Here is a 14,486-nt window from a genome sequence, read left to right on the forward strand (position 1 = left end):
TCCAAGCCATTATGTAGCACTGGGTCAAGCCAGAGCAGGGGCAACCCCAGTGGGCTTGGGATGGTTTGTGTGTACTTTTGTGGACTTCATGGGGACTCCCAGAAACACAAAGCAGGGGCTGGCAGAGACATGTGCCAGGGAAGTTTGAGTCATTACTTTTGCATGATTCTATCTATACCCAGCAGCAGGTAAGGCCTGGAGAAATTCAGATTATACTGTGATTACTTGTGGGTATAAACCAACTCTGTATGCTTAATGCTATGAGAATACTGAATGTACACTCTATTTTTAAGCACATACACAAGGCTTGTCCTTTCTGTCATTTTACAGTCTGAGTACCTTGGGGCTTGTTTTATCTCACCTATTGTGTACTCAAAGCCAAGGTAAGGCCTCCTGGATTCTGTTGACAGCCATTTGCCAACTCAGCCATATGTCACTTAAGTTCTTTCACCTCTTTGTTTAAAATTGGGTATGCAATTGGTTCTCTCAAATGAAGCCTTTCAGCAATTTATAACCATATAGAGATTATGGTTTTTGTCTTTATTCCCACTTGTTAGCACAGTGCCTTCCCACAGTTCAAGGGAATCAGGTATTGAACAATAAAGAGCAACCAAATATCCAAAGTAGGGGAGTGCAGCAGACACTGTCTATTGTCATCCAACACTCATTCTCCTTCCTGCCCACTCTCCTTTCTCACTAAAAAAAGTCTAATTTATTCAGGAGCTGGGTAGAGGCTCATTAGTTTCAGCTTCCTTTCCAAGCCCCAAAAATAAAGCATGATTAGTTAAAACCAGTAACCATCATCTCACTTTGCTGGGCCTTTCGTTGGGTGAAGAATGAGTGTGTGATCCTGTTTTGGCTAGTGAGATGTAAAGGACAGTCCAGTGAGGTGAGTGTAGTTTCCCAAATGGAAAAAGACAAAGTCCCCCAAGAAGGCAGGGGGACTACACCTTCTACCTCCCTGGAATGGGGAGGTACCATCTAGAACAGCAGGGACCATGACATGGTAGGCGTGAGGATTCTAAGATGATTGATCAGTGGAATTGAGAGTACCTGGGTCCCTGAGGGCATAGAGAGCAACTGAACCCCCAGCAGTTGCTTTTCTCCATACTTGCTGCTTAGCGAGAAAAATGAATTCCTGCTTTTTTTTTTTTTTTTTTTGAGATGGAGTCTCCCTCTGTCATCCAGGCTGGAGTGCAGTGGTGCAATCTCAGCTCACTGCAACCTCCACTTTCTGGGTTCAAGCAATTCTCCTGCCTCAGCCTCTCAAGTAGCTGGGATTACAGGCATGCACCACTATGCCTGGCTAATTTTTCTATTTTTAGTAAAGACGGGGTTTCACCATGTTGGTCAGGCTGGTCCCCAACTCCTGACCTCAGGTGATCTGCCCATCTCAGCCTCCCAAAGTGCTGGGATAACAGGCGTGAGCTATGACATCTGACCACATGAATTCCTATTTTTAAGAGTCACTCTCAGTTGGGTTTTCTGTTACTTGCCACCAAAGCATTCCTAAGTGATACACAGAATAAATAAAACAAGAGTGACATGAGTATCAAGGAGCATAAACTCTGGAGACAGAGTTCCTGGTTTTGAATCTAAGCTATTTTATTTGCTAGTTAGTTTTGTAACTTTGGCTGTGTTAGCCTCTCTGTGCCTCAGTTTCTTCATCTGTAAGATAGAGACAATAATAGCACCTACTTAATAGATTGTGCCTGATAGTCCAGAATAAATCCCAAAATATCAGCTTGACTTCTTTTTGCAGCTATCACAATATACAGGTATCAAGTTGGAAAATTATACCTAGATTATTTTTAATAAAATAATGTAATGCATTTGCTAACATATCATTTGAAGTAAACTTGGATTGGGAAATGGTTTGTAAATTTTTTTAGCCCTTCTCATATTTATTATGGCCAAATGTAAAATTGTTAGTCTTTGGGATGGACTAGAATAAATATTTATGGTTTTCCACTCACATAAAACAAAAGAGTAGAGTTATTCCCCATGTGTCTTAGACTTATTTGGCTCTAAAGAGTGAAACTCCACCTGCTTCATAACTATAACTCCTAACAAGTTTATATTTCTTTATGTGCCCATCTTTCCTTTCAATATATTATTCTTTCCTAAGTTTCTATTTTTTCTCAGAAAATTTTGAAATCCAATGGAATTTGCATTTCTGCTTCTTTCTTCTAGTTGTATCTTTTTAAGAAAACCAGCAAACAATGGCTTATGTTAATGAGGTGTCATGAGAAATACAAAGGAAGCAGAGACACCAGTCTTTGCTCTTCTCCTGTTTTTAGTATTGTATATCATGGTATGCAGTCTCCTGGTGTTCTGCTTTTACAGGAGGGTTTATTAAGTATAAGGCATCGGGCATTCATATCATGGTTGGCCCTGAAACCTGGAGGTGTTCCTCTGCCACTGCTGAAGAGCAGGTGGTTACTGAAAGAGAACAAGGTGAAGGCCCATTTAAAATTGGGCCTCAAATAAATGTGAATACCTTTGGAATTGTTTGTTTGTCCAGGCTTCTGATTTCAAGTGAGTTGTATTTGTCAGGTAACACTATGGCAATGGGAGCATTAAATTAAGAGGTAAATTGGACATTCTATCCGTAGGTGCCTCCCTCTTGACTTGGAGGAGACAGGCAGGTCTAATTTTGGCACATTTGGGAATATGGGAGCAAACACATGCCAGCTCCTTCAGGCTGCTAATCATAGCTTGGATGTCGTTTGCCTCAGGCAGCAACAAGGATTTATTAAGCCCCCATGTGGGGCATGGCATTGGATTAAGAACTCAGATTCTGTTGAGGCTCTGGCTTTGGAATTCAATCTTATACTTTTGCTTGAGGTAAGAAAGCATTCACAGTAACCTCATTCTTCTGCAATGCTCAGATGATGACTAAAGAAAAAATCATTCCAGTGAGCCAACATTAGGTATCCCATCCTCTGGCACAAAGAATCAGGGAAGAGGTATTTAAATAGAGCAAAACCACATCAGTTTGAAATTCAACGACCTGAAACCAGACAGTCAGAGATGGAATCACAGAATGTGAGAATCAGAAGGTAATTTAGTGATCACCTAGGCCACTGGTTTCCAAACTTTAGCATGCATTGTGATCACCTGGTGGGCTTGTCAAAATAGAGACTGCTGGACCCTACGCCCAGGAACTATAATTTGGTAGGTCTGGGACCTATCTGAGAATTAAGAACTTAATTGGGTTGGATCCAAGAATTTGCATTGCTAACCAGTTCCCATATAATAGCGATGTCACTGGTTTGGCTACCACATCTTGAGAGCCACTGATTTAGATGACTCCTGTACTTTACAAGTAAGGAAACTGGAATGGAAAAGTTGAACTGTTCAAGGTAACAGTGCAGAAAATGAAAGGGCCAAGGCTAAATCTAGTTCTTTTGAGTTCAGGTTCATTGTTCTTATTTCTGTTCCACCACTCATGACATAAATTTACTGTGTCTACAATAACATATATTTTCTTAGGAATAATAGGAAACTCCCCAAATCTTTGCATTCCCACTTGGTATTAATTGACTTTGGGAAGTCATGTAACCACTCTACTGTTTCAGTTTCTGTAAAGTGGGAAAAATAATAATACTTGTAATAATAGGATAACAATCCTCTCTGATATGATGGTTGTGAGGATTGACATAAAATATTATAGATATATAGGTATATACATCAAATATTTATAAAGTTCTTAGAATAGTGCTTTGCAAACTGCAATTATTGTTACTAAATATTAGCTATTTCTAATTATTTTGAAAATATTTTATATTACCAAGATTTCACTCTATCTGGTCAAACTGGTTGATATAAGAATAGTAAAGGTGACTAAGAAAAAAAGTCAGAATATGGCTAATCCCAAAACAGATTATTTAAAATAATTGGATTTTAGAGTGAGTGTGATCTTCTAAATTATCTACTCCAGCCCTCTCTTCCTATGCAGGAAACAGAGAAGTTACAGAGAAATTAAGTGATGTGTTTAAGCTTTTGTAGCTAATTAGCCATACTGCAGTTCTAGAACTCAGTTTAATCCTATGCTAGTCAATATTTTTGAATGTAGCATTATAATATTTTCTTAGTCCACTTTCTTTTGCTCATAAGAGAATATCTGAGACTGGATAATTTATAAGAAACACAATTAATTTTTTACAGTTCCGAAGACGGGGAAGTCCAAGGTTGAGGGGTTATATCTGGTGAGAGCCTTCTTGCTGAGACCCTGCAGAGTTCCAAGGTGGCACAGGGCATCACATGGTGAAGGAGCTGAGCATGCTGGCTCACGTCTCTCTTCCTCTTTCTATAAAACCACCAGTCCTACTCCCATAATAACCCATTAATCCATTAACCTGAAAATCCATTAATGCATGAATGGCTCTACCCTCATGCTCCAATCAACTTTTAAAGGGGTCACCTCTCAATACTGCCACATTCGGGATTAAGTTTTCAACATGAATTTTAGAGGGGACCTTTAAACCATAATGAATATCTTCTTACACTTTTATCTCTATTTCCTAGTGCTATGAATTCAGCTGAATTGTAGAGTTGACAACATACCGTTGCTTCAGTATCTTGTCCTGCTTGTTCTGAATGCTTTTTCCTAAATGCTTTATTGTTGTTGCTGTTGTTGTTGTTCCTGCATAGGGCAAAATGAGATGCCTTTATTTCTATTAAGTTTCAAAAATACTCAGAAGGATATGTGAAGCTATTTCCTACCTGCTTGTTATTCTACTGTGTTTCCCCTGAAACTTTCCATGTCTTGAGATGAGTCAATGCCATGGAAAGCAAATTATTATTCAATTTAAAAATCAAGACTCATTTAAGGTATCTAAATTCCAATTTGGACAGCAAAAGGTTAATAGCGCATAGAAAAAATTCCAGCAGCCCACAAATCTAAGCATAATTATGTATGAACATGAGGCTTTTATTGCTGTCAAAATTAATCACTTTTCAACTTCCAGCTGTTAAAACCCTTCTGGCAGTTCTCCAAGCAATTCCCCTACAGTTACTTTTCCTTCAATTAATTTCTGGTGCAGTTCACAGGCTCCTGTTACATAAGCAGCAACTGAAAAGTTGACTTCTTGGGCTTTCTTTCTCTTTCCTTCCTTTCTTCCTTTGCTTAAAACTAGAAAACGACAGAATATGAAGCTTACTACTTTTACTCTTTCAGCTTGACTCTTAAAATCTAGAAACGAGCAGTGTGGAATTAAAGTATTAGTATTTATTATAAAGCACTTTATGTGTGTGAAGTGATTTGTAATAATTTTTATTAGCCATTTCTTTCCACCGTCCTCTGAGGTACGTGAATGTTGTTATGTTTGCACTCTACAGCCCCACCCACTTTTCTCCCCCAGAAACTTTGCAGGAAATGGAATTTACAAATCTTCAGCACTGGGTTTAACCCCGATGGTATGCACCATTTATTTCTGGGATGGTGGCTACCTTCGCCACTCCTGTAGGCATACAGGTTTGTTGTGGTGGGAATTATCTCAGAAGGAGAAGCCGTGAGGTGCCTGAAGCTGCCCAGTTGCCTCAAAGCTCTCGTGGTGGACTGCACCCCCAACCCCCATTCTAGAAGCAGCTGCCAAGAGACTGGTTGAGTTCTGAAGGGCAGAGGCCTGTGGTAAACTATGCCATTGTGTTGACTATGAAACCTCAAGGAGATTGATAAATGATCACAGTGTATGATTGTATGAAACTCTGCATCTTTGCGTTTGCTTGGCACAGATCGAGTGCTTGCACATGGGTACTGGGTCAGATGTGCTGTCTTTCCAGTCTTCCTTCCTGGGATTCCAGAAGAATAGTCCTTGCATCCTTTCTCACTGCTGTAGAGATCTGAATGAAGGCTGACGCTGCACTTCCTAGGGACGGGGAGTTCTAATTCCTCTCACCTCACCTGTATTATCAGGGCATATGCTCTTCCACATCTGAGTGAGTTAAGCCAGTTTCATTTCCCTGGTTTGTCTCTTCCAGCTCCCTCCAAAGTTGCCTGCCCTCTTCACACCTGGGGTGGAGGGTGCCTTCCCTGGGCACCCTCCTCCTCCTCCTCCTCATCCACCCTGCTTCATGCTGTTCCATAATTGCACGTTAAAATGCTGTAATGAACAGATGCTTCTAGTGTGTAGTCTCTTTGTAATTTCTGCTATCATCCTCCATTTTCATGCAAAATTAATGTATTTCCAGATGCTGATTCCTGAGTCTTTCTACCCGATAGTGGCAGTGCATGAGATTTGAAACTGGGCAAGGGGGTATGAAGATGTGTTTGGGGCAGAGGTAAAAGAGTAAAGAGGTCTTGCCTATTAAAAAAAATGTAAGAATGCAGCAAACACCTTGTAGTGCCTGTTTGTTTTATCATGAATATGCAGTTCTGTGCTACCCTGTATTTATGTGGTTGGGAGGAGAGACTGCAGATGCAGGGGAAATCTTCATTCCATTCTTATCATCCAGACTCTAAAGTGGCTTGTCATTGAAAATCTGGGCTTTGAAAGTTCAAGGCTGTCATAATTTAGGCTATGGAGCAAGATTTCTTGTCCAAGCAGGAGTCTTGCTGGTCAGTGGGCTGGGGAGTGATTTGTGTGAATTTATCTCGGCACGAGTCCCCTGAGGCTGGTTTCTAGGCTGCCTTGGTTAAAAATAGCCTGTTGATGAAATCACACCCTAGCTCAAACCTAGCCCAAGGAAATGGCTCAAGGCCCGAGCACCTTACTGGAATATGAAGCAGAGACAGATTCACCAAGAAGTCATCAGATTGTCCCTTTACTACAATTTGCACTGCAGTGAAAAATCTGTGTCAACCTCTCCCTCCTCTTTCAAAAATTAGCTGGTTAGATTCTCATAGGACTGCGTTATTTGACTCCAGTCAGGGTAATTTGGACAAATCTTACTGAGCCCTGAATTGATGGTCTAGAGTGAATTGAGTCAGGATTAAAGTCAGGATTCTCTGAGTCTGACGACCAGAGGCCAAGACTCTTCCTTTGGGAAGCTGCCAAGACATCTAAGAGACAGGCTGGAGATCATGTTGAGAGCACCAAGGCCAGGAAGGACTGCTGATGAAGTTTTGTCCTTCTGTTCAGTATTTAATGTACTTCCTATTTGTAAGACATTCCTTAAAAATTGCTACAGGCACAGTTTTTGTTAATTGGCTTATATAACATGCATGAATATTATTTTTCACTGAAAATACCTTTTTGTACATTATGTGCTTGTTTCCTTAATTGGATACTTTGTGGGTGGTTTGGCTAGATTTGGTGTTCCCTAGACCTGTAGATTCTATCATTCGAACTCCAAACATCTCACCAAACTCTACCAAGTGTAAATTAAAAACAAATATGTATGCAGTCAACAAGTTGGGGAGAAGAAGTTCTGTTTGGCATTAGAGTCACTTTGCAATTGGCAAAATACAGTTACAGTAATTTATATTGCTCTTATTCCATCTGCTTTCTGGCTTAAAATGTCCTGGATTGCCTCAAACTCTGTATATGCAATATTTTCCATTTACAAAATTTTCCTGCATAATCCATTTTATTTTTCAGAGAACTTTTGAAAAACAACATTGGTTAGTTTCATATTTCTAGAGTCAAGTTTTATGTGATATGATTTTTAATCTTATAAATGGATGATAAAGCCTGAAGAGATAATCCAGGGAAACTTCTAGAGAGAAAATGTTTGTCCCATGGACTCAGTGCAAATTCTGCCAACAAATGAATAGTTCACAGCAGCTGGACTTTGTAGAGGCAGAGCCCACGTAGTCTCAAGTAAATTCCTTCTGAGGCCTGCAGCTTTCTACCACCACCCCCTGGTTATGTTTAAATACGTTCTGCCTCTATGCCTCTTTGGAACTTCAAATATTTTTTTGGAGCCATGGAGGCATGAGTGTTTATAAATTATCTTCTTCACTACTCAATTATGAAAGGAGGAGTAGAAATGAGTGCACATGTTGAAGATTATAGGAAAACACGCAAGTTTCAAAGTCTCTATGATTCTGCGACAGGGGAATGGAGGTGAGGGGATAGTAGCTGGTCCTGGGATTTGGCACTCCTGTCTATTCATTTGCCAGGAGTTACACTCACCCACTTCTGTGTACCGTATTAGGGAGGGAAGGTAGGGATGGAAATCATAGAGTAAACAGGCTCATCAATTCCAGCCACATCGCCTGAGTTTTCAAGTGATAAATAGGATTGTTTGGAAGGCATTGGCAGGCTCTTTTCATGGCATTAGGTACTATTTAGAAGACAAATGATTTGAAGTTGTCTTCTTAGTTGAGAAACATTTGCAAGGATTTTCTGTTTTGCCTCTTTCAACATATAACACTATTATTTAGTTTAGTTGTTTGTTTGTTTCCTAAACAGGGTCTCACTCTGTCACCCAGGCTGGAGTGCAGTGGCACAATCCTGGCTCACTGCAGCCTTGACCTCCCTGTCTCAGATGATCCTCCCACCTCACCCTCTGGAGTAGCTGGGACCACAGGCATGTGCCACCATGCTCGGCCAAATTTTTTTGTGTGTATTTTTTGTAGAGCCGGGGTTTCACCATGTTGCCCAGGCGGGTCTCAATCTCCTGGGGCCAAGCGATCCACTGGCCTTGGCCTCCTAAAGTGCTAGGATTAGAGGTGTGAGCCACTGCACCTGGTCCACTAGTTTAGCTTTTATCCTACCAAACTGTCTTCAGTTGAATTATAACAATGACTTACATTTGAATTCTACTGTCTAATTTTCACAGACATTATTTCATTCAATACTCCTGTGATCAAGACTTTTTTTTTTTTTTGATACAGAGTTTCACTCTTGTTGCCCAAGCTGGAGTGCAAAGGTGTGTCCACCTCCCGGGTTCAAGTGATTCTCCTGCCTCAGCCTCCCGAGAGCTGGGATTACAGGCTCCCACCACCATACCCAGCTAATTTTGTAGGTTTAGTAGAGACAGGGTTTTGCCATGTTGGCCAGGCTGGTCTCCAACACCTGACCTCAGGTGTTCCTCCCACCTTGGCCTCCCAAAGTGCTGGGATCATAGGCATGAACCACTGCACCCAGCCCTGTCATCAAGACTTAATTGGAGCCGGAAAGGAAGGTATCATTAATTCACTGCTCGGGCATGGAAATTAAGAGAAAAGTAACTTGTCCAGGGTCACAGGGCAAGTTGGTGGCAAAGTGGGGACTGGAGCCAAAGTCTCCTGGCTCCTAGTACAGTGTTTTCTATTGGAAAAAGCAGTGTTTAGTGATGCTTATTAGCTATTGGCATCCTTCATGAAGATGGTAACATCTCTGGTCCATCAGGAGGGAGGTACATTGTGCTTTCCTCAGTAGACACTCACATGTAGGTTATTCTTCAGTTTGTAACTGCCCACAGCACCTGTTATGTCAAGTTATTCTTACCTTGCCTGCTGGATTTTCTGGACAACCCATAACCTTTGCTAGAAAGAAGCCTGCACGTGTTCTATTTCTGGAGCTTCGCTAGTCTTCCAGCAGTACTCAGGTCCCCAGGGTACCTACCTATTTCAAGTTGCTTGAAGGTGTGCTTCTGGGCACCTGGGAAGTGCATTGAACCCCTAGAATGTACCTGCCCTGGCTGATACTTAATATGAAAGCTGCCTTGTTACTACTGTCCTTATCAGCTCAGTACCCAGGGAGGTGTCCAGGCCTGGACATTGCTCCTCAAACAATAGTTTGGTTTCATTCCAGGAGCTTTTGTTGTTGCCGTCTTATTGGCTGTTATTTGGAAAGCTTAGAGATGAGGCTAGTTTAACAAGTCAAGAGTCGCTGTGAAATATCTATTTTGCTGCCCTGTAAAAACAGAATACATTCTCTGATTTTGACTGTGGTGAGGAGCTTGATGCTGGATTGATGCTACAACAACTTCAAAGTACTGGCTTTCTTGAAGGTACAAAGAGTTGAAGCTATCACCATTTAGCTTTTAGATAATGTGCACATTTTGTTCTTCCCTGCTGCTCAATTGCCAGAGTTTAATAAGGATGCCTTAGAACACATGATCTCTCCTTGCAGTTTAAATCAATCACCCATTAATTGACACACAAACCTCTCTAGAAAGAGCTCATCTTCTTGGTTTCTGGGAATGTGACCTGGTTCTCTGTTCAGGTATAGGGTCACCTTTGTTCTGTCTGTGTGTTTCCCAAGCTTTAGGTAAAATTTCTAACCAGGCATGGTTTGTCTTCGGCTCTATTTAATTTGTTTCAGAGGCTTCTAATCTACTTTAGATCTTTCCCTTTCTCCCTCCAAACTTCAATTTGAGAATGAATTCCTACTGCAATAATATTAAGGGTGGGGCCTTTAGGAGGTGATTAGATCATGAAGACTCTGCCCTCATGAATGGGATTCGTGCCCTTATACAAGGGCTTAAGGGAATCTCTTTGTCCCTTTTCGTCCTTCCATCATGTGAGAACACAGCATTTGCTCCTTCTGCCACGTGAGTTTGCAGCAAAAAGGCACTTACCAGACAGCAAATGCTGGTGTTTTTATCTTGGACTCCCCAGCCTCCAGAACTGTAAGAAACAAATTTCTGTTTTTTATAAATTACCAAGTCTAAGGTATTTTGTTGTAGTAGCAGAGATAGACTAAGTCTCATTCATAGACCCGGTGCTTTCCAGCTGCTCAAAATTATTTGCTGTGCAGTCCTAACTGGGTCCACATTTGATAGCATCTGTGGGTCATTACAAGGTTTCTTTCCCTCTCAAAATTCTCCTAACTTCTCTTGGAAGCCCTGCCCTTTCTGTTTATAATAACCAACTTCTCTTTTAAAAAAAGATAGCCATTATGATGATTACTATCAACACTATTATACCACCACCATTACCCCCTACTCTTTGCCAAGCCCTGAGAACACACAAAAATATAGAAAGACTCTCTGCCCTGGGAGAGTTTCTAATCTGGGTGTAGAAATATAAACACTATTGATCACAAGTCAATTCCTGTCTTACTTCTAGGATAAAATGCTTATGCATTACAATAGGAAATATAAGAGCATGATGCCTTAGCCCATGGTACTTTTGAGAGGCCAATGAAGAGATGTTCAGAAAAGGCAGGGACCCTGAAAAAATCATATCACATCAATGGGTATCTACAAAAGCCTACCTTTAAAATCTTCTCTATCACCTGTTTCCAACTGATGGCCCTGTGATCCTCCATAGTAAAACCACACAGGGTGTATTTGGGGGTGGCCTTGTTTGTTGCAGGGGTGATTCTGTGAGCGTTGCTGTAGCTCACCCTTAATTACTCATGTCCATCCTAAAGCACAGCGGAAGAGATGTACATGACTGTCAGACCAGAGCTTCTGCCAAGCAGAGGCAGGATGCAACAAGACACTTGAAAGCAGAAATCTTCCTGTTTCTGTAATATTTCCAGCTGGAAAACCAATCAGAGCCACACATTCCAGCTACACTTGGGAAACACTGAAATATCCAAGTAGTAATCACCTAGGTATGCTGCTAACTGCAGCTCAAAATAATTCTGGGGTTGCCAGTGCCATGTACCTTGTAGGCTTCCAATTACCTGTGCTCACTTCTCTCTTTTCTCCAAGGACCAATTATTGGGGGAATTTGGCATTTCTCCTCCTCTCTGCTTCAGCCATTCAAAGAAAGATTGTTATACACCAGAACGTCTGACCATTTTCATTAAGCCAGTCAAAGGTAGGTGCTGAAACAGTTTAGCCCCCGAAGCAAGGATTAAACACTTAAGGTTGAGGAACATAGAAGTTAGTTAGTGTCAAAGAGTTGGAAGAGACCCTAGAGTAGGATGACCATACATTTCAGTTTAACCTGAAAGCCCCTGTCTCGGTGTAATTATTATCACTTCTTTTCTCTCAAAAGTGCTCAGCTGGGACCAAAAATGATATAGCTACTTTGCCTTAAAGATTATCTAGTCTGCCTTTCAGTTTGGTTCAAATTTAATGTAGAAATTATCTTTCTGTGAATGATGGAGACTTGGGAGATGTAAAAAAATAAAAAAAACTTTTATTTTATTTAAACCTTAAATAAACCTATTTATTTTTATTAAAATCTTTCTGTTTTCTCTTCCTTCCAAACACATGGTCATCTGTTTGCTATTAACCACCAGTAATGGGGGACTCATACTTTGCAAGGAATCTCTAATTAATGAGTTCTCAGTTCTGCACCAAAATCTTCCTTCCTCTGGCTTCACCCTTTGATTCTAGTTCCTTCTTCTGAAACAATCTAGAGTAAATTTCTTCTCTCTTCCACAAAATATTTTCCATTTTGGTATATTTGTGGTGTCTTTTTCAAGAAAATATTCATGTTTACTTCACTTCCTTTTTTGAAATTCGACGGAAACTGATCCGATTTTGGACTGAGATACCTTATTTTATTTTTTATTTTTTTGCGACAAGGTCTCGCTGTGTCACCCAGGCTGGAGTGCAGTGGTGTGATCAGAGCTCACTGCAGCGTTGCTCTCCCGGACTTAAGTGATCCTCCTACCTCAGCCTCCCGAGTACCTGGGACTACAGGAGCATGCCACCATGCCCAGCTGATTTTAAAAATTTTAGTTAGCAAATAGTTCTTGCTATGTTGCCTGAGCTGGGCTGGTCCTGAACTCCTGAGCTCAAGCAATCCTCCCAACTCAGCTTCCTAAAGTGTTGGGATTGCAGGCATGAGCCATCTTGCCCAACTGGACTGATATGTCTTAAAGACAAAAGCAAGAATTTTGCTAAGCTCTATTATAGAACTCCTAGGTACATGCCCAATTGTTTGGAGATTGTAGGTAAGATCATGCAGGAGTTACCAACAAAATAACAATGCCAGCATCCTGTAGTGAAAACTTCTTTATGACATTGTTTTATGAATGCAGGTGAATGACCTAGATAATGTCTCTAAAACTTTACAGGCAGGACATAAGCATAACATGAAGAAACAAGGCTCTCTTTAAAGACTATTCCAAGCTAATGACGGAAGCAAGATTCATAGGTTTTGTTTAAAAAGAAAATGTATTTTATTATTGTAAAAATAACACAGGATGATTGTTGAAGATTTACAACACCTCAAAAAAAAGAAAAAAGAAAAAGACTACCATCAGAGATAATATTCCATGTTCAGTTGATTTTTAAAATTTTTTTGATGTATGTCCTTTTATTCTTTTCTCTATGTGGATATACTTGATAAATAATTTAACAAAATAAGAATCATATTGATATAGAGTTTGCTCTACTTTTGTATTAATATTAGATAACGATTATTCCACTGTACCATTAAATAAGCCTTAACATTTGCTTTTATGGTTGCAAAAGACTCAACAATATATATTTTGTACTTTTCCAAACATCTATTGTTAGAGATTGAGGTTATTTTTAACTACTCCTCTAATGCTGCAGGCTACATCCTCAATCCTTGCCTGCTTCACTGATTACTTCCTTAGGATAGACTCCTAGAAGAGATTCTGGTTAAATAATTTTATTAGTTTGTTTGGGGTGTCATAACAAAATACTGCAGATCTGGTGGCTTAAACAACAGAAATTTATTTTCTCACAGGTCTTGAGGTTGGAAGTCCCAGAACAAGGTGCCAGTCCTGGTGAGGGCTCTCTTCCTGGTTTGCAGATGGCAGCCTTCTTGCTGTATTCTCACATGGTGGAGGGAGAGCTCTGGTGTCTCTTCCTCTTCTTATATGACCACCAGTCCTATCAGTTAATCAGTTACAGCCCCACCCTTATGACCTCATTTAACCTTTATCACCTCCTCCCAGACTCTCTCCAAATACAGTCACATTGGGGGTTAGGGCTTTAACATGTGAATTTTTGGGTGACACAAGCCTTCAGTCCATAACAAAAATATAAATCTCTTTAATCTTTTTGATCTATAAATATCAACTGTAAGGTTGAACAAATTTAGAGTCCCACCAGCAAAGCAGTGGGATTTCAGCACACTTTTCTCAATGTAGAGCATCATCATTAAAGAAAAAGAACCGTAATTAATTTGTTATTGGAAAAGTTGTAACTCATGGCTTTAATTTGGATTTCTTTGATTCCTAATGAGGTGAACATTTTTCATATGCTTATATGCTATTCATAGTTTTATTTCATGAATGAACTCATCACACTTTTGGTACTTTTATTTTTTTTCGGCTTACTAATTTGCATGAGCTATTATAGAGTAATAATAAATTACAACTGATGTTACTTAGCATTTACTATCTACCAATATTGAAGGCAAGCAAATAACATATAGACGCTCCTTCAAATATTCATAAAACTCTCTGCATTATGCTTTAAACCCCCATTTTAATGACAACAATCCTGAGACAGAAAAATTAAGTAGATTTCTTATAGAAGTTTATGTCTACTACATTCAAATTATATCTGTGATCATTGCTCTGGTCCTACTGTGTTTTGGTTCTGTCTTTGGTAACACCTATTATTTGCAGATTGAATTTCCTTTCTTTGTGCTCTACATATATCATCTTCCCATTTGCCTTAAAAAATAACACATTTTTTTGGACCTCCCTCCCCCTTTTATCTTCTGT

The 14,486-nt window shown here is 40.1% G+C and overlaps 1 long non-coding RNA gene across 3 annotated transcripts in view; it reads left to right on the forward strand.

Moving 5' to 3' along the window:
- LOC117980266 (uncharacterized) overlaps positions 1-14,486 on the forward strand; it is a 208,409-nt gene that overhangs the window by 146,722 nt on the left and 47,201 nt on the right. The gene's annotated exons all lie outside the window — the stretch shown is intronic.

This window comes from Pan paniscus, chromosome 4 (assembly GCF_029289425.2).
Source record: "Pan paniscus chromosome 4, NHGRI_mPanPan1-v2.0_pri, whole genome shotgun sequence".
Classification (NCBI taxonomy): Eukaryota; Metazoa; Chordata; class Mammalia; order Primates; family Hominidae; genus Pan; species Pan paniscus.